Below are 21,853 nucleotides of genomic sequence, written 5' to 3'. Positions count from 1 at the left end.
TTTGAATTACAACTATTTCATAGATTAACCAATGTACTTATTAATTCATTAGCTATATTCCAACAAGTGAGATTTGTTGTGAATTTGGGATTCACATTCCAGGTAAAGACCACAAAGCACACTTGGCCAAGCTACTTAAGATAACAAAATACACATTTGAATGGAAAGATTATTTTCTGAAACTGATTTCATGAATTTTTCTATGAAGCCAAAAATGACTTAAATCCCAATCTATTGTTAAAATGACAAAAAAATCCTAGATGTAATCTATTCATAACTAGCATAAATACAGCAATGATTCCTTGGTTAAACTGTCATTCTTGACAGTTTAGGGAAAAAATTAATAATAATATAGGGACTTTAGTGTAGTGAAAGCAAAACAAAACAAACACAAATGTAGGCTTTAAACTAGATATACCTGGCTTCGCTGCTTATGAGCAGTAAATTTGGGCAAGTTATTTAACCCTTCTGAGCCAGTTTCCTCATTAATAAAATGAGGATCCCAGTTCCTGAATGGCATGGCTGTTGTTAGGATTAGTGGTACTAAGGCCATTGTGACATGGTGTGTCTTCCACAATCCTTATCCATCATATCATTCTGTAGAGTGAATTATATCGAAATAATACCTTCTACTGTCTGAGGCTGAGATTTTATATGCCAGGAAAAGAAAAAGCCAGAATTCCAATAAATTTGGGAAGACTGAATTAGAAGACACAGGGTATCTGCTATCAAATTTCTTTAAAATAAAGATGAAAAGGGTAAAGTCTAAGTTCTCTGTACTTCTTGCAATTTTAATACCTAAAAGAGGAATGCTATTCACAATATGTACTTTTAGTGAAAAGAAGTTATATTAATGGGGAAAAAAAGACCGTGAATAAGAAAGGAAAAAACCGAAGCTCTCAATTCTAGGCTACGCTGCAGACATTACTTTTCCCAATCCGCCACTACTTTTTCTAGGTCTGATATACCAAGAAAGAGTTGTGGAAGCAGTGGCCCAGAGTACTGAACTAAGAAAGCTTGAATTCAAGGAGGTTTCGGCTCTGAGTAGCTCTATAACCCTAGACAAGTCATGGATTCTGAGATGATTCCTCTGTAAACTGAATGTTTGGACTATTTGCACTCATCTCTACCAGCTATGAGATCCAATAACTATATACTTCTAATTTTAGTAACTGTCAGCAAACAGATTTCAGCAGGAGATAAGTGAAAGGTGGCTATTAAAACATTTGAAGGAGATTCCAAAATATGCCCCATAAACAAGTACATTATTTGACATAGAAAAATCAAATTTGTACATAACAATTTTTAGGTAGTTTCAAAATAAAATACAATAAACTATACTAGATTAAAAATATAAGACAAAATGATGTATTGTTGGAGCACCTATGCAAGTATAAGGTGTGGTAAACCAATGAAATCGGAATTTGAATTTATGTTACAGTTTGTGGAATCAGCTTTGTCAGTTCATGTTCATATGCTTAATGTATTTTGGTACAGGAAAACTAGGTTTCATTAATTTATTTCAAAAATTCTATAAATATTTGCTGAGTACCTAAATATGCTGGGCCCTATGCTAGCTACAAGAATGACACCAGTGATGAAATATTGCACATTTTAATGGGGATAGATACTAATCACCTAAGCTATGATAAGTACTGCAAAGGAAGAATTAAAACTGCAATGTGAAAAATTAACATAGAGTATGATATAGATTGTGGATTTAGGAAGACGTTTTTGAGGAAAGGACTTCATATTTAGGTTGAGAACTATGAATGAGAAGTTGCAAAAAATAAAAGTAGAGGGAATCTGAAAAGGCTACATACTGTAGGATTCCAAATATTTGACATTCTGGAAAAGGCAAAATTCTAGAGACAGTAAGAAGATCAGTGTTGGACAGGAGTTAGGAGGGGAAGGATGAATAGGCAGAGAACAGAGGATTTTTAGGACAGTGAACCTACTCTGTATAAAACTATAATGATGGGTATATGTGATTATAAATTTGTCAAAACCCATATAGGTGTACAACACCAAGAGTAAACTCTATTATAGATTATGGACTCTGGGTGATAGTGATGTCAATGTAAGCACATCATTTACAAAAAAATGTACCACTCTGCTGGGCGGATATTGATAATACGGGAGGCTGTGCATGTGTTGGGGCAAGAACTCTATGGAAAATACCTAAACTTTCTGCTCAAATTTTGCTGTGACCCTAAAAGTGCTGCAAAAAATAAAGTCTATTAAAAAGTACAGAGAAGAAGATTCAAGATGTGCAGGACTTGAAGCAGGAAAATTTTAAGGATTTGAAAGAGAAGGTATGGGTTTCTTGTCATTCTAAGACAGTCTTATCCATCTAAGATATTTCTCAAGATAAATATGAGCTGTGAATGAATCTTAAACTAAAAATACATAAATAAAACCAAACTCTAAGGCCTTAAGTGCTCATGTAAAAGAATTATACTAAAATGCTCTCTAAACAACCACACAAATTCCATAGTACCCATTACCTGATAGTTTTAAATTATATATATATATGTTTTATATACACACACATGCAAATATGTATATATATATATATATATATATATATATATATATATAAAACAAGTAGTGTCTCTAAAACTTCCTATAACTTTAGCTCAAAAATTAGACACAATGTAAATTAACATCTGTTCCAGTTTCTAATACTACATAACAAATTAACCCAAAACTTAGTGACTTAAAAACATTTATTAAAGCCCTGGGTTCTATGGATCTAAAGCACAGGCAGGAGGTGATGTGTCCCTATTATATCTCAAGTAGGAAAATTTGAAACTGGGGCTCATTTGTCAGCTGGGGGCTGGAATCAGCCAAACCCTACTTTACTCACATATCTGGTGCCTGGGAGGAAATAACTCAAAGACTAGGACCGCTGACTGGAGCTCCTATATGTGACCGCTCCATGTGGCTTTGCTTCCTCCCAGAATGTTGACTTCAAGGTAGTCAGACTTCTTATATGGAATCTTTGGACTCCAAACACAAATATTCCAGAGAATAAAGTAAAAGCTACATCACCTTTGAGGACTTGACCTCTGAACCCATGCACTGTTGTTTCTGCTATATTCTGTTGGCCGTAAACAATTTGGAAGTCCACTAAATTTGAAAGAGTATATAGATGCCACCTACAAACTGAAGGAAGTGTGAAAGAATGTGTAGCAATTCTTCTTCATTTCTATAACATCTAAAGCACTACTATTATCATGAAAATAGTAGCCTCTACTTCCAGATGTGCTGGTTAAGTCTACTCCTTCTCAGGAAATGATTATTTCTCCTGAAGCATTCTCAACCCCATTTTTCTGTCATCTTTGTATATTCTCTATCTTGATTGGCTATAGTGCCTCTTGTAATTTCTACTACCTTCTCACCTAGGGACCTAAATTGATTACTTCAAACACTATCCCATCATGTTAGAAATTACTTCTCAGCATTCCATTAATACATATTAATGTAATGATATTTAATTAATACCTTAGTTATAATTAATAAATAAATAATGCTTTAATAATTCTATTAAATTCCTAAGTTTCCCAGCTGACCTTCTAATTTCCCCCATCTATATTCTAATGGACTTGATAAGACTTGCATGCTAAGGCTGAACTCTCAGCTCTCCTTTCCTTCTCTCATGTTCCCATTCATTCTCAGAGCACCAACTACCTCTTCCATGTCACAAGTCTCTCTACTTCTCATAAAATGCTTCATAGCAGTTAATGCTTTTATATATATATATATATATATATATATATATATGTAATAAGAAAAGAGAATAAATCTTTTCCCCATCAAAATACTTGTATTTTAGCAGTATCCTAAATTTGCCCAGCAAAGCACTGCACTAATTCAAAATACCTCTTATATGTGGGAAAATATAAAACATCATTCCCAGTTTCATAAAGTTGAAAACTTGATTTCTCTTCTAATATTCTGTTAATTACTGTAACAAGACAATGAAGCTGTGAGCTTGAGCCAAGAAGTCTATACCACTGTTTCTCAAATTTTCTGGGGTTGAAGAGCCACGTTTTAAAATTTACAGTTCATGCTGCAGTCCAGAATTCTTATAAAATAACAGTAAAGTGAATTAACAGAAAAATAATCATGCCCTTGGATTTCAAAGTAATGTCAAATTGCTATTAAAGTTTCTAAATAATTGCTCTCAATTTCGTCCCCATCTAGTCATGGACTTGTAGTAAAGAGTTCACCTACCAGTGTGGATCCTCACATCATGCTCTGAAGAGCAGTGTTCTCCACAGTCCTGCTCTAAGGACTTCTCTAACTGTTGAGCATTCCTTAGCAAGTAGGTCTTAACACCTGGTTTCCAGACTTCCAGAGCCTAGTTTTATTAGAAAGTAACCATTTTAAAAATGATGGATTTGCAGTCAATTAAGCCAACTGTGCTCTTTTCCCCATGGGGGCCCGGTACGCAATGGCTGCAAACAGAAGCCTCCTCAGTAGTGTATGCAGCCTGTTGCCTGTAATGGGTTGCCCTAAGGGACCTTGGAGACAGCCCTTTCCAGTGGACATTAATGGCTGGCATGCTGTCCCCAATCTAGGCTCCAGACAAGTATGTGCGGTGTCTTTAGAAAGCCCCAGAGCAAAGTGGCCAGGGTCCACACTGGCCAAGTCATAATGTCCATCCGCACCAAGCTGCAGAACAAGGAGCATGTGACTGAGGACCTCTGCAGGGCCAAGTTCAAGTTCCCTGGTCACCAGAAGATCCACATCTCCAAGAAGTGGGGATTTACTAAGTTTAATGCCCATGAATTTGAAAACATGGTGGCAGGAAAGTGGCTCATCCCAGATGTCTGTGGGATCAGACACATCCCTAGTCATGGCCCCTGGAAACATGGCGGGCCTTCACTCGCGAGAGCCTTGGTGCTGTCCCCTCCTTACTCATGCCCACCGATAAATCGTACTTTCTTGTCAAAAAAAAAAAAAATGAAGGAAATAATTCACCAAGAATAAAGAAATAGCTATCCCACATTCCAAGTTTTAAATATAAACTGAGAAGTCAATATATCAGAGGAGAAAGTAAATTAGATAATGAAGAATAATAGAAAAAACAGATTTTAAATTATCACAACATTGAAAGTGAATGAAAATCGACTTATAGGACAAGCAATAATAAGAACAAACTGACAAAATAATAATATTGAACATGATGGATTTTCTTCATTTTAATTTTATAAAATATCTACTCTGGGGAACATACTTTTTACTGATTAATGTCATTTAACAATTTTGAGCTCATAGGTTTGTGTTTTAAAGCCTGATGAAAGCTAAATACAAATTCAAACATATAATATTTCACATTTAATTTCATGGACTTTTAAAAATTCATAGATCACTGACTAAGAATCCCTGATGAAGTTACAAGTAAAATATTTTTATAAGTTCAAAAATATTGTAACTTTCAAATTGTGAATTGCTATTTTGTTTTTAGTGGAATGGAATTTAGATTTTAAAATACTAGAAGAACTAATGTGCAAATCTTCGGGAAAGTGAACCTATAATAGTTTACTAACTCTTCACATGGTCATTTTTTATATAAAGCTATTATATAATATATTCCCTGTGTTGTACAAGTATAAGATCCTTGTATCTTACCTATTTTATACATAGTGGTTGTACCACTTAATCCCCCTCAGCCATTTTGCCCCTTTTCCTCTTCCCTCTGACAACCAACAGTCTGTTCTCTGAATCTGTGAGTCTGTTTATGTTTTATTACATTTTTTCATTTGTTTTATTTTTTAGACTCCACACATAAGTGAAAACATACAGTATTCCCTCTGTGAGGTACTCTGGAGTTCTCAAGAGTATGCATGCGTTTCTGATGAGAAGCTTCCTAGTTTTTTACTTCAGTATCTCCTTTGAGAGAATGAGATATTCATAGTGTGGCAAAAAAAAAAGTGAAATTTAGTCTCCAGAACATGCACTGTTAACATGAAACTCTTTTATTGATTCCCATTCAGGACAAAAATAGATACTTAGATAATACTTCCTTCAGAAGTGCCTTTTAAGTTTTCTGATGTTAAAGTATCACTAAGTAATATTTACAGAAATGAGGAAAATGGGATACCTGAATACTCTTTGGCTTTGATTTATGAAACTCAAGGATCTAGAGTTTTAAACATATTTCTGTTCTTCCATAGAAAATCCACCCATAAAATGTTGTTTACAAAATCAGAAAAGAAACAAAGCCACTTAAGGCATATATAATAGTTGGCATTTATTATGTATTTACTACAAGCAAGGTATTGTGCTAAACCTTATGAATTAGGGAAATCATTATCATTGTTTTATACATGAGGAACCTGAGGATTAGACAGGTTAACTAATCTGACCAAGATATTAAAGATAGTAAGTATTAGAGCTGGGATTCAAATTCAAGACAACGTGATTACAAAGACCTGAATTATGCCAGCTCCATCTTATCACCACCACCACAACCACCACCTCTGACATCACTGCCACCATCACCACAGCCATCACCATGACCACCAGCACCCCAACTTTTGCCTCAACCGATGTTTCTGAAGAAGTCAGGTTCCAGAGGAAAATGAGGTGGTGGTAGTTGTGTGTGGTAAGGACGTGAAGTTAATATTCAAAATATACACCTGACACAGAATCTTCCATAGTAGAAACCAAAAGTACATACTTTACCACACTCCCCAGGCAATTCTTACACAAAGTAAAATGAAAGGACCACTGTAATATTCAATAGTGCTTCAATTTATATGGAAGTATTTCAATTATTAAAATACTTCAAGAAACATTTTTAAGGCTACAAAAATATAAATAGAAAGGTAAACGGGACAATATTTTAAGTATAGATGCAGTTGCTTACTCTTTTGTGTTTTGTGGCATTTGAAACAATATGACCTAATGCAATTAGCAAGCAAGTATACAGTAAGAATTCAGTATAAAACACAATAGGTTTATTAGGAATAAATGACTCCTCAAGTACTAATCTGTTTCCAAAATTTAAGACAAAGAAAGCAATGCAATATAGATTAACTTTCAAAATTTTGTATTTGCACTTGCATTTAAGGCATGCTAATGAGAGAGCCTTATTAGGTAAAATGGTCTCACACTTTGCAACGGCACAGAAAACCTTAGACTAATAGATTTTTTTCAAACTTTCCATTCCTCACGTTTATTTGCTTCGTATAACTACATGCCAAACCAAGCACAACATGGGAATTTTGACGCTATCATACTTTATACAAGGACATTTCAAGTAAAGAAAATTTGGAAAATGATGACAGGTGTCCACGTTTCACCATCCTCTCATTACTCTCCACAGGTCCCCAGATTAGCCATTTGAAACTAATTCATTAATTACTTAATGAATTATGCACATATGTTCAAAGATACCATGGCAAGATTGTTCTCTGTAGCATTTTTATGCAAAGTGGAAAAAAATAAACACAACCTATTTGTCCTCACTAAAAGAATGAAAAACAGTGAATTATTCATATAACAGAATATTATCAACTATAAATAATAAACAAAATCTACATGTTTTGACATGGATATATCTCAAAATATTAAGTCAAAAGATCCAGCTTCAAAAGTTTACGTGTAATATGAGTCAATTTATGTAAAAAATTAAGAATAAGGAAAAGGGTATCAGGAGGAAAAAGTGGGTAAGGCATTCAAGGCAGCAGTCCTAATCAAAGTAAAGGAAGAAATACACAGAGGTATATGCCATATTCTGGGAATAGGCAGCAGTCCTCCATATGAAATTGTCAGGAAAAGATGCTAGAAAGATAGACAGTGGCCAGACTGTGAAACATTCTGATGGCTGTGCTAAGGAATTTGGACTTTACTATATTGGAAATGGAGAGCCAGAAAAATGATTTAATAGGAGGGTGAAATGAGCAGATCTATGCCTTAGGAAGATAACTGTGACTATCAGACGGAGAGGTCGGTAACAGAATTAGAAGCCTGTTAAAATAATCCAGGTAAAAGACAATAACTGACTCTGAGAACAGTTTGCATTATCAGCAGGTATTTCAGGAGCAGATCTCAGTAGAAGACTAGGAACATATACCCAATCCGTATAAGAAAAGGGGGATTAAAAAAAGTTAGATTAAGTGGTATAAAAATGAGAATAAAGTTATGATACCTGAGAAGAAAATAGGATAAGATAGAACTCTGGCAAACATCTGTAGACTGACATTAAGGCAGCAGGCAAAGAAGGAAACATCATGGAAGACAGAAAACATGATGAAAGAGGTGAAAGAAAACAAGGAGGAAGTCTTGTTTCAGAAACAAAAGGAAGAAAATGTGTATTTAGCAAATAAAGAAGAGAGTAGATAAATGTATTTTAAGGATCTTTCCAGGCATTTTGATGGCTATCTAATGGATTTTTAGTTAAGAAAATACTTCACAAACTCTGACCTAACTAGTCAACAAAATTATATATATTCTTATGTACACTGGTTCATGAACACCTAAAAGTCACCAGGATGCATACATTATGGTCTCATGTATAGTGCATTCAAAGTTAGGTATCGGTCTGAAGGAGGTGACTAATAATGCTTCAATTAAAGACATAATCTTGTAAAATCAGATATGGAACTACAGTTTGAAGAACAGCAAGGAAATCAGAAATATACTGATAGAATGTAGTTTTGACTTGTATTATCACGGATGCTCTATTTAATTGTCATTGTAATTTTTCCTTTGGAAGCTTGTCATTATAATGCTAATGAGGTTATACATATTAAAATAGTTACAGTAAAGCAACTCTACATGTGAGTAGCCAAATTTAATATACAAAAATTCAATTTATTCCCAACTTGTGGAAGGCGTCTCATTATAGATAACTGCTATAAAAAAGTATACTTTTTATTATCACTATATTACTAAAAACTTAAAGGGAAAAAGATACCCTTTATAACATTAAAAAAAAACAAACCCTATCCAAGAAAACAAACTTCATTAAATTGTTGATAACATTTTTGATGAGTAATAAAGTTCTGATCTTAAGAATTCATTTAAAAAAATTTAACATGTTTTTATTATAATGTTACATACGTTTCACCCCTGTGGTTTCTTACAGTAATCTTCTCAAAAAATTCCCATATGGACAATATTAATTAATGGATAAGTAATTATAAAATAAGCCTAAATATAGAATTAAAGTAAAACAAATTTTCCAGCAGTTCCTGAAAGATTCAATAATTTTCAAACAATTATTAAAAAGGAATCAAAGTGTTTAGTCATGATTTGCTCATTCAGTTATTTTGCTCAAGTATTTAAATAATTGTTCAGATGACGTGGTCCAAAGGCGGGTTGGAAAAGAATTTCCAGACACAAGGCAGAATGTAAAGAAGATAGAATTTATTAGAGGGAAGGGTCGCTGCCAGAACAGCGCGCTGACTTCCTAGTAGTCTGGGAGAGTCGAGCAGGAACATGTGCTATTGATCAGTTTTTATAGCCAGAAAACAAAGGAATGGTCCGAGGTAAAAATTTCATTTACTGATTGGTTGAGGCACATGTACCTTCCTTCTCTAGGGTGGGAATGGGACAGGGCAGATGCCTTTCCTTATTTGGGACAGGTCTCCTCGCCCAGGTGGGCTCAGCAATTTTGTAACCATGGTAACATGGTGGTGAGTGCGATTAAGAGTCCAGGAGGGGGTGTAACGCTGAAAGTTTTTCAGGCAGGGTTGTCTTTTGTCCTTGAAGCACCATTGTCCTTCGAGCACCACACTGCTCTATATAATGTAGTATTTCTTGGAACAGAACTTTGAAACTCAATCTAAATAGTGCAACTAGAGAAAGCATATAAGTAAAACAATGAGCTGTAGACTACAAAGCATTCTTCTGCAGCAGATTGAGAGCTCACATTATGCTCTTTTCTCTTATTCTGATAAATTTATTCTTGAGCTTGCCTATTATTACATAAGAAACCACTGCTGAGAATTGCAGTCAATACAGCAATGAAACTTTAATATCATCTTCCCTTGTTACAAGTGGTGTGATTTTCTGTCATTACCAAGATAGCTTTGACTGAGATATGAAGGCAGATGCACTGACACATTAAATAACCATATACTGTTTAAGGGACACAGGAGTAGTTTCAAAGGAGGGGACAGAAGCCTCACAACAGGTCCCATATTATGTCATCAATTACAGACCTGTCACACTAATGACTAATGAAATGCAGGCTGCAGTGACAATGAGAACATTCATCTTGCTCTTCTCTGGAAAAGGTGCACCTGTATCCCACTGCACTCTGTCTTCTGCTACCTCCCACCTCCCTGATTTCTGTTCTCCATGACAGCGAATGCGATCCTGAGAATGCGATCTATCTATCATCCTTTCTTCCTGAAAGGCACCTTGACTGTGTTTAATGACGGTAATAAGACCAAACAATAGATAACATAGCCCGAGTTCTTATATTCAGCCTCTCTGAAAATGGGCTCAATGGAGACAAAGAAAGGATCGAAGGATTGCACTAGAAAGGCAAGTATTTTATAACATCTCACTTAATTTGCTCCTCTAGTTCACATCACATTCAGATAGGAAGTGTAACCAAAAGGTAATGGGACTGAATTTCTCTGAATTTCTCGTGTGGATCATATAAACAACAGCAATAGATGGTAAGTATACATTCTACATACTTATAAACTTAAGATACACAAGCCTTGTAGATATTTATCAATAACAATTTTATTCTGAACTGCATGTTACCAGCACACCCCAACATGAAAGCAAGAATGTTTTTAAACAAACAAACAAAAAAAAAATGTGAGAGATATTTTTATAACGTTAAAAAAGATAAGCTATCCAGCAGTTATTGCCCCTGCTGGTACTGCTACTGAAAGCAGCTCTTTGCAAAAAACTACCCTCAGCAGGAGACCCCTTTTGTCTTGTCACTTTCCTAAAGCTATATTGTAACTAACTATTAAACCCGCCGCCCACATGCTCTACTCATCTCTGGCCCAAGAACATCTTTCAAATCTTTTGATCACACAGTGCCTTGCCTAACCTGTTGATTCTTTGCATAGATCAAAGAAGTAGAAATGAAGGATAAGTATTTAATGGACGACTAGATCTTTTCCCCAGCTTCCCTTTCAGTAATCTCGTGAACAGACTGTGTGAACAAGATAGCACCTAAAGAAGGATCACAGGGTCCACAAATCTGCACGCAATGGGACATCACGAGGAATCGGATTCCCTACCTCAGGGATTAATTGAGATTATTTCCCCTTTAGCCCTTGAAAAACTTTCATGGCCGAGAAAAATCTTTAGAGCTGGTTTTGGGACAAGAAGCCACCTGCTCCCCAGATTGCTGGCCTTCTGATTAAAGCAATTTCTCCATTCCTACTAGCACTTGCCTCTCAAGTATTGATTTTTGGGCAGCGAGCACCCAGACCTGAGTTGGGTAATGCCACTACTACTACTACTACTACTACTACTACTACTACTACTACTACTACTACCATCATTGTTACTCCTTCTGTTGCTGCTGTTGCTGCTATAGCTACATACCCGGCACTGTAAGGCACTTTCAAGATATACAGAGTCAAAGGAAAGGAATTTTAGGGGTGGATCTCAGGAGAACATAGCTGGGTTTATCTGAAAGAGGTCAGTATGCATTTGAACTGCCTGGAGCAAGAAGAGTTACCTTTTCTAGTTATAGGAAGGTATGTGATAATGGTGTGTGTAAGACACTAGAAGACTGTAAAATTCATGTTAAAATCCATTGGTGGGGGTAAGAGACGCATCTTGTTACTGGGTTCTCTATAACGGTGTTTAAATCCAGGAAATCAACATCTTTTTTAACTTTCCCAGTTACGTCTGTATTTGCAGCAGTTTCTGAACCTGAAGCCAAGCAAAAATCTGTACTGGGTACAATACATCTTAATGTCTGAAAAAAACTTGTACATGTGATGCTTTTCAGAAATGAGTGAATTAGAGTCACTAGGTTTATTGTAAGCAAGCCTGTAGGGGAAAAAAAACCCTGATGCATTCTATCTAACAAGCAAACTGAAGCCACTTATATAGGAAAGTTATAGGAAACTATATCAGCTTTTTCACAGTTGATATTACAAGTATGGTAGGTAAAATCAGCTTCCAGTGAACAACTGAATTTACAATTTTAAATGAAACGGCAGGTATTTCACACAAACATTTTAACATGTAGCCTTCTATAATGAATATTTAATAATTTCACAGTCACAAGTCAACAGCCCTTGGGACTTTAAAAATAAATGATTCAATATTACAGGAAAGATCTTTGGCCTTTGTAGCCAATAGATTTAAAGAAAAATTCAAATTTATGATAATTAGATAAAAATAAACATATATTTAACTTAAATACTTTGGTAACTGATACATAAATATTCACTAATCTTTTTTTTTTTTTTTTTTTCTGTCTAAACAGATGTAAAGACTTGCTCAGGGCTTGTCTTAAAGCACCTAGACTCTCCCATTCTTTAAAGAGTCTTCATTAAACTGTCAGCTGATGCTTGTAGCCTCTGGCTTCAGCTATATTTTCTACCAGGATTAAATTAAAGAATATGAAGCTTTATATTGTTTTTCTTTCCATGTTGGCAGGGTCCCATAACTAAGTATGAAAAGAATTAAAGTGCAGAAACAGACGTGATTTTTCTATCACATTCTATCTCTTTATTATAGTGTATAAAACATTTCTGGTATTTTGTAATATATATAAACACATATTTTAAGTGTATATTTTTGTAATCAGTTTATATCATCTGAATGAACTTTCTCATTTTGTGTTTTAAATTTAAATTTGCTTGAAAGGGTGATTTAGTTCATCATAAGTTAAGAATGTCAAGTAGTTGATCACAGATGTACTCAAAATGTCCTTCAGGATATCTAACACTGACCCAAAGGGTTTCCCACAATTTGTGCATATTATAATATACTCTGATTAAATTCTTCAAGTCTAGTCTCTAATAGATATTGATCTCTGAAGTTTCTATCAATAGACTTAAACACTCACTAGTGATCTCGCCCTTCTCTGATCTCCTCTAATGCTTATCATTCATACCAGTTTTTCAATGTTAACCAGTCTTTGCTAGGACAGGTTCTGTCCCTCTAACCAGACTGGAAGTTCTCTGAGGGCAAGAGTGCCTTACTTTTTCATATCCCCATTTGTAGATAGTAATAGGTCATTCATGTAACAAAGGTTCATGAATTTTTTTTACAAATTGATGATAATGAAAAAAGAGAAGAGGAGAAAGAGAAGAAAGGAAAGGGCAGAAGCATACATTTAGGAACTGTATTATTATAAGGACATTGAAAAGTACAAGTGCAATTCGTAGAATTCAGAACATAGGAAAGTAAGACTCTAGTTGATTCTTTGGGGAAGCTGATAAAATATAGCAGCAAATTGGTCAAAATAGCTCAAACTGCTAAAGCAATAGTCATAGTTTACTTGCCTGTGTTTATTTCACATATAATTTTCTGGACCCCAGACTGAGTTTTTCACAATCAAAACAGAATAGCATAATGAAAGGGATGGTACTGAAGACTCTGCAATCAATCCTTTAAACAGGTCCTGAGCTGTAGAATGAGCGAACACTCAACTTTCCCTAACTTCAAACGGTCAATTCTGTCCTTTTAACACAGTCTGCCTTAAACAGCAAAGCACTGGATTACTATTGATGTCATTACTGCCAGTTTTAAAGAGATTAACCAAAGCAGTTATTTATTCATTCTCACATGTGAAACATTTACTAACAATACATTTCCAATAATTTTTATCCAAACCCTGAAATTCAAATGTTACATAAAACAAAATTCTCGATATAATAGTGATGATAATACATTCAGTGGAAACAGGGTACATTAGATTAGAGCAAAGAAATCTTCAGTTTTACCCTCAGTACTGCCACTAACTAACCACTATGACCTGATTTCCTTTTCACATATGAACCTGGTATGATACACAAATATTTTAATTCTAATATAATATAGGAAGGAGAGGAAGGAAGGAGGGTAAAGGGAGGGAATGGGAGATAGAATGCACTAGATTAAAAGGCAGTAAAACCTTAGTCCTGGTTTCAGCATTGCCACTAACTCATTAATGTGACCTTGCCAAGTCACTTAAACTTTCCAGACCATAGTGCCTCAACATAAAATGATGGCATTGGAGGATGTATTCTCAAAGGTTTCCACAAATTTTAAAATTCTATGCCTTGCTAAATTAATCAAAGTTAAATCATTAGCTGTACTGCCACAAGATTCTTACAGTTACATCCTAAGGCAAATGACTTGTTTCCCTTATAACCAGAACAGACAAAAACCTGCATTTTAAAATTTTCTCATATCTAAGTAGTTTCATCAGAGGACAAGAATAAGCAGTGCTACTCTGAATAAAGAGAATTACTCATATGAACAACTTTCTGAATTAGATAGCTATTTTGATTTCAATCTTTAACAAATTTAGATTGGTAGTTTTCCATGATTTTTTTTTTCAAAATTAAAAGTATGAGGTAAAAATATTTTTTCTTGAAAGTCAATTACTGAAGTATTTTAATAAATATGAATATTGCCCTAAAGCAATACTCCTAATGGATAGTTACTATCAGTTCATAAACTATCAAAGGCTCTTTGCAACTGAAGATTGTTACCTACCTAGTAAAAATGCTTTAAAGGAACTCTAAAATGGTTTGATGTATTGAAAAGTTGAGTAGTAGGACATGGCATTTACTGTTTTTTAATAACTCTACCAGTTTCTTAGTGGATGATGCAGAACCAATCATAGCTATTATAACAATTTAATCATGAAAAAAAATGATGACTAAGTTGTAATATAGCCTGACCAATTGTCTACAGTTTACAAAGCCAGATTTAACAGTTTTTTTTTTTTTAAACACTTTTGAGGGCATACCTATATTCTTCTAAAGATAGTGTGGCAGAGACTGCTAATTGGTTTTTGGATTCTAATTTTTAGCTGGGCCCCTTATAGCTGAATATAGCCATGTATCTATAAGCACTGGCTTAATAAAGAGAATTGTTATCTGATTACAAAAGCAACTTTCTATAGCAAATTTGGGGAGTATATCCTTCAGAAGAAGAGGGGATACCCTTACCTTTCCACCCTCACCCCTGCGATCTGGTACATGGAAATGTATGTGATGTCTGGAATAGCCCTCTTGAACTGGGGGGGGGGGGGGGGTAAGGACCACGTGACCAGGATTGCTAAATGCTAAGCTGGTTGAAGCCCATGTTCCTGGTGACTTCATGGGTCCTCTGTAAGAGCCCTAGACTGCCTATCTCTTTCACATGAGAGAGGAAGAAATTTCTGTATCTATTTTGAGTTTTCTTTTATAGGCAGCTGAGCCTACTCCCAATCAACAGAGGCATTTCTAAGATTAGGAGGTTGTTTTAGTTCTCATTAAAATTGTACATAAAAAATAATATCTTAAAGAATCATGAAAAATCAATATATACACCATTAGATAATGTTCTTAGGGAAAAAACTAACTTAAAAAAATTTTTGTAGATGTTATGATTTATGTGTGAATATACTGGGAGAAAAAATCTTAAGTGGAAGTGCTAGATATTGTAGGAAGTGTATGCCTCAATAAAAATATCCAAAGTTCATTTTAATCCTACATATTTAGCACATAATTTAGAAATAATACTTAGAGTGAATTTTTTTTTCAGTTTTCTAATTGGAACCACTATGAAAATACACCAGCAATGAACATCTAGAATTAATAACTGTACACTAAATTAAAGATTATGTAATAGGACCCCCAAAACTAAAACTGTTTGATGAATGATTTTGTTTTTCCATCTTCTCCCTCCGTTGCTGGGGACTGAAACTTAAATTCTTTGTTACTGTGCATTCTTTGTTACTGATTAATGTGTGCAGGCATTCTCACTGTTTCTGCTTGTTCCTCTTGTCTTAACCACAGAAACCCAAGGCCATGAAGTCAACAAAGCAAGAATTATCAAAAGAAGGAACATTGTGACTGGGACCAGAGGGCTGAAAAAACCAGAGGACCGAAACAGTCAGAGATAATGTCATGGAGAGAACTAGCCTCAACAAAACAATCGACTATATGTGACAATGGTCACACTGAAACCCCAAATCTTTTCTTTAAATACCCCTGCTTTCTCTTAGAAGGCAGGACGGTAGTGCTTAAGACGTTAGTCTGCTACCCTCCTCATTTTCTAACAAATCAATAATATTTCTCTTTCCTTTATTCTCAAACCCTTGCCCTTGTTATTCTCATTCAGCATCGAGGACACGGACCAAATTTTCAGTAAGAATTTCTCTGCTAACATATAGAAAAGAAACTAAAGAAAGATCCACTTAAGAGGAGTAAAATCAACACACAAACATTTTGAAATAATTTATATGCAAATACAATAGAATTCAAATTAAGTATTTACTAATAGATTAGATTATACATATAAAAATTTCTTATTTTTAAAATGGTGTCTACTAATGATAAAAAATTAAAACCCAAGTACAATATAAATAATGTAATCAGCACTTACTATGGACCAGCCAGCATACCTACTTTTTTGGTAACACTTAAAATGTCCTATCAAATAGATCCTATTAACAGTCCCATTTTAAAATATGAGGAATCTGGGGCTCACTTCTCAAATTCTCTGGATACAAGTGAAGTGGGAGAGAGTGGAAAAGCTAGTGGAGTGCCTATGTCTGTCTATTCAAAAAAGGTTAACTCTTAATGATTAGACTATGCTACCTATAAGGGCCTCAATAATAACAAAACTCAATATATATAGTTTTCCCCACCTCCAAGATCATCTTGCACTTGGCTAATACATAGATATTAACTATAATCACAACTATATAGAATTTAAATTGAATTGAATTTAAATTGAATTGAAACCACAAAAAGTTTCAGTTATTTTAAGAATTTCTAAAAATCTATGATTTGTGATTTTCCTCAAGCATATATTGCATTACCCATTGTTAAGACGTTGGTATCTGCATTTCAATTCAAACTGTTATTTTCTATTTGCCTCTCATATGCAGTAACACAGTAACTATTACAACTGTATTTCCTGAACAAATATAAACCCAAAGAGAAACCCATTAGTGTAGATGGAAGTAAAAAGTGAAAGGTCTAAGAAAATGATCATTTTAACTAGAAAATATAAGTTTTAGATAATGTGTAGAATGTTGAGCAGAGGTTCTGACCTCTGATGTGAATAGGCTCATTTTATGTTCTACATAGAAACAAGAAAAGGAAATTTATTAAAATGTTTCAGGACATGTCCTAGCCAGTGCAAAAAAAAGAACATATATGGGAGAAATTAGATGTTATGGTAGGGATCAGTGAAGCTGATTTTATACCATTTTAGGTGCCCAGAATATAGTAACTTTTGTTTTCTTAAACTTTAAGTGTGACTGATATTACTAGGTTCTTAAGATATTCATTAACTGGTATTCTAAGTTTAGGATTTAATTTTTAAAGTCACTATTTTTATGGAATATGATAGCACACATCTCTTAACTAAGTTTCTAGTGAATTGGAACTGACTGAGCAATTCAGCACTTTACAAAAGGCATGACTTAAAAAAAAAAATCAAACCAGAAGCCAGATCTTTACTAGTTATCATCTTCATATTAAAAACTCAACCTATGTGTTGAAACAGCCTTATATGAAAATTATTTAAAAGAGATTTCTAGGGCTTCCCTGGTGGCGCAGTGGCTGAGAGTCCGCCTGCCGATGCAGGGGACGCAGGTTCGTGCCCCGGTCCGGGAGGATCCCACGTGCCGCAGAGCGGCTGGGAGCCATGGCCGCTGAGCCTGCGCGTCTGGACCCTGTGCTCCGTAACGGGAGAGGCCACAACAGTGAGAGGCCCGCGTACCGCAAAAAAAAAAAAAAAAAAAAAAAAGAGATTTCTAGGTGTGACAGAGTTACTCTAATAATGTATTTGTTCTGTTTACACCCCTGTTTAATATCTTCTGTGATATAACAATAGAATCACATAGTGACCTGCAGCACCATTACCAATTTAGCATTTGTAGACAGTGTTGGTTGTACTGATAACATCAATGTTCTCACTTAAATTTAGCAAAAACTGAATTAAGAACCATTTAAGTAAAATGCTATTTTTCTAAATGACCACTAATAATAAAACACTTGTTTATAAAAATATTACAGAAAACCTTCAGGATCAAATTCCCAATATCTTTATAATGTAGATATTTGTCTATTTTACCGATTTTCTCCTACTGGTTATTGTTAAATGCAGAAAGTTCATTTTACCACATTTCACAAATTATATAGGTCATAGTAAGCTCTCTACCAGGCATTCAAAAGAGCTGTAACTTCAAAAAATACATCATTTTATAAAAGAATGTGGCCAAGAGAGTCAAGATTACAACCTCAAAAACTGGATGATTAATCTATATTTATCATCATCATAAACTGACAGATGGAAAATATCTTGAGCATCTTTTATTCATGAAGAAACATCAAATCATATTCAGCTTTTCTGTTTTTAAAATCTGAGTTGAATAAATTGAGCATTGGTACTATTCCTACTATCATTTAACTACTGATGTTCTGATAATATTTGTAGTTACTCTTTTATACTGTGAAAGCTTAGAATGTTCTATAAGATGCTCCTCTATCATTGTTGAGATTATACCTAACTTTCTATTACTTTAAGTTTCTGCCGAAATTTAAATTTCTAATGCAAACTTCCATAAAACCTAAAAATAATTACAAAAATTATATCATAAAGATAACCATGTAATATTATGTTTCCAGCTTGCTCTAATTACTAAATATTACTAAATCAATACTCCAATACAAATACACTTTGCATAAACACACAGAAAAATTCACAAATAATATTCTCAATTTTTGACCTAAATTTTCCTCCTTTACTTTCTCACTTTTAATAGGGACATGGTTTTTAATAGTTATAACTAACATTTACTAGCTGGTCAGTACAATTCTAAGTACTTTAAGCATATTACCTCAGTGAACTAAGTTAGCAGAGTTTAGTTAGTAACTAAGTCAGTGAATCTTCACAATAAACACAAAGAAAGTATTATTATTTCCTACATCATCATTATCAGATGGGGAAACAGACACACAGAAAACTTAAATAGCTTGCCTAAAGGCATACAGGTTTACTTAGTGAAATTTAAATTTGAATACGGGATCACAGTTTGAGACTTCTGTGCTAATCACTATTCTACAATGCCTCTGAATTTTACAATAAGAAACTAAAAACTCAGTTATAAAAAGAGGCAACTGACAGTGAGCCACAGTAGTGGGGACCATGAAAACTGGAGAAAATATGATTCACTGAAAGCAGCAGCTGCTAAGTAGCTCCAGCCAACTGTAGCCAGTAGAAATGTATTGGGTTGGGATTTTATTTTACTCACTTACAAACTAATTAGTTAGCCAGTTACTATTTCATGATGCTGGCAAGAACAGTGAGATTCCTGGGTCAGAGACAAAGAACTTTGTAACTCAAGGCATGGCAAACAGCCCTATCATCAGCATATTTCTGTCAGTTCCCTTTCCTTGTCATGTGATGGGTCCTGGCCCAGACAAACACGTGCGGTTTCAAAATGATGCATGCATACAAAAGGAAGCTATTCTATCATTAAAGAGCCCTATTCTATACTCCGATAATTACACAGATTAAGTGACATTTTCCAGAGTTGTGACTTATAAATCAATAAATTTCAGACTTATTTAGAATTAGCAGCCTTGACAGACCAGGTACATACTGCTATAAAAGAATTTCACAGGTAAGGACCCTGTCTGGTAAATACCACTAATGTGATTGCAAGGATGTCTGCTTTTAACATGTTTATAAGGAGATTTGACCAGAAGAAAAATCATATGATCACATTAACAGATGCAGAAAAAGCATCTGACAAAATGCAACACCTATTCATGATAAAAACTCACAGCAGACTAGGAATAAACAAGAAATTGCCAAACTTCATAAACATTTACAAAATCCCCTATAGCTAACATTGTACTTAATGGTGGGAAACTACATGCTTCTTTCTTGTGATCAGAAAAAAGAGATGGATGTTCCTGCTCATCATTCATATTCAATAGTGTATTGGAAGTGCTAGTTAATGCAATAAAAGAGAAGAAAACTAAGTAAAGGTATACTGACTGAAAAAGAAGAAACAAAATGGCCTTTTTTGGAACGTAACTGTCTATGTAGAAAATCCCAAAGAATCAACTAATAGCAAGGCTACAAGATACAAAATTTATATACAAAAGTCAGTTGCTTACCTATATCCAAGGAATGAACTATTGGAATTAGAAATTAAAAACACAATGCTATTTGCATTAGCACTCAAAAATATGAAATACTTAGGTATAATTCTAACAAATATATGCAAGAGCTATACAAGGAAAACTACAAAATTCTGATGAAAGAAATTAAAGCTGATATAAATAAATGGAGAAATATTCCAAGTTAATTGATAATAAGACAATATTATTAAGATGTCAATTCTTCCAAAAAGGGCTATAGATTCAATGCATTCCCAATCAAAATCCTGGAAATCTATTTTGTGGATATAGAAAAACTGATCCTAAGGTTTATATGGAAAAAGCAAAAAGACCTATAATAACCTAGACAATACTGAAGAAGAACAAAGTTGGAGTACTAACACTACCAGACTTTAAGACTAACTATAATGCTAGTTATCAAGACAATGTGATATTGGCAAAAGAATAAATAGATCAATGGAACACAATAAATAGCCCAAAAATGCTCCGACGCAAATATAACCTAATGATCTTTGGCAAAGTAGCAAAGGTAATTCGGTGGAGAGAGGATACTCCTTTCAACAAATGACTCTGGAACAAATAGACATCCATATTCAAAACAATGTAATCTAGACAGAGACTTTATACCTTTTACAAAAACTAATTAAAAATGGAACATAGACGTCAATGTAAAACATGAAACTATACAACCTCTAGAAGATAACATAGGAGAAAAATCTAGGCAAACTTGCATTTGGCAATGATTTTAGGTATAATACCAACAGCACAATCCATGAGAAAAAAATTGATAAGTTGGACTTCATTAGAAACTAAAAATGTCTACTCTGTGAAAGATACGGTTAGGAGGATGAAAAGAAGTGACAGACTCAGAGAAAATATTTGCAAAACACATATCTAATAAAGAAAGGACTTGTATCCAAAACATACAAAGAAACTCAACAATTTAAAAAACCTACAAAATGGGCAAAAGATCTGAATAGATACCTCACCAGAGAAGAGATACAGATGGAAAATAAGCATATCAAAAGATGCCCAAAATTATGTCATTAGGGAATTGCAAATTAAAACAACAATGGGATACCACTGCATACCTATTAGTATGGCTAAAATACAGAACACTGACAACACCAAATGCTGGTAAGAATGTGGAACAACAGACATTTATTCATTGCTGGTGGGAATGAAAAATGGTAAAGTCACTTTATAAGTCATCTTGACTTCTAAATATATTTACTACAAAGTAAATATATTCTTGTCTTATGATCCAGCAATTTCATGTCTATTTATCCAAATGAGCTGAAAACTTCCGTCCACACAAAGACCTATACACAAGTGTTTATAGCAACTTGATTCATATTTACCAAAAGAAGACAAAACATGTAACTAAGATGTGTTTCAGTGAGTGAATGGATAAATTATGGAACATCCATACAATGGAGATGGAATATTATTCAGCAATAAAAAGAAATGTGCTATCAAGCTATGAAAAGAAATGGAGGAATCTCACATGCATCTTATACGGTGAAAGAAGTCAGTCTGAAAAGCTACACACTGTGTGACTC

Source organism: Hyperoodon ampullatus (assembly GCF_949752795.1).
Source record: "Hyperoodon ampullatus genome assembly, chromosome: 1".
In the NCBI taxonomy this organism is placed as follows: domain Eukaryota; kingdom Metazoa; phylum Chordata; class Mammalia; order Artiodactyla; family Ziphiidae; genus Hyperoodon; species Hyperoodon ampullatus.
The sequence above is the reverse complement of the archived record's forward strand: the minus strand, read 5'-3'. Positions refer to the sequence as shown.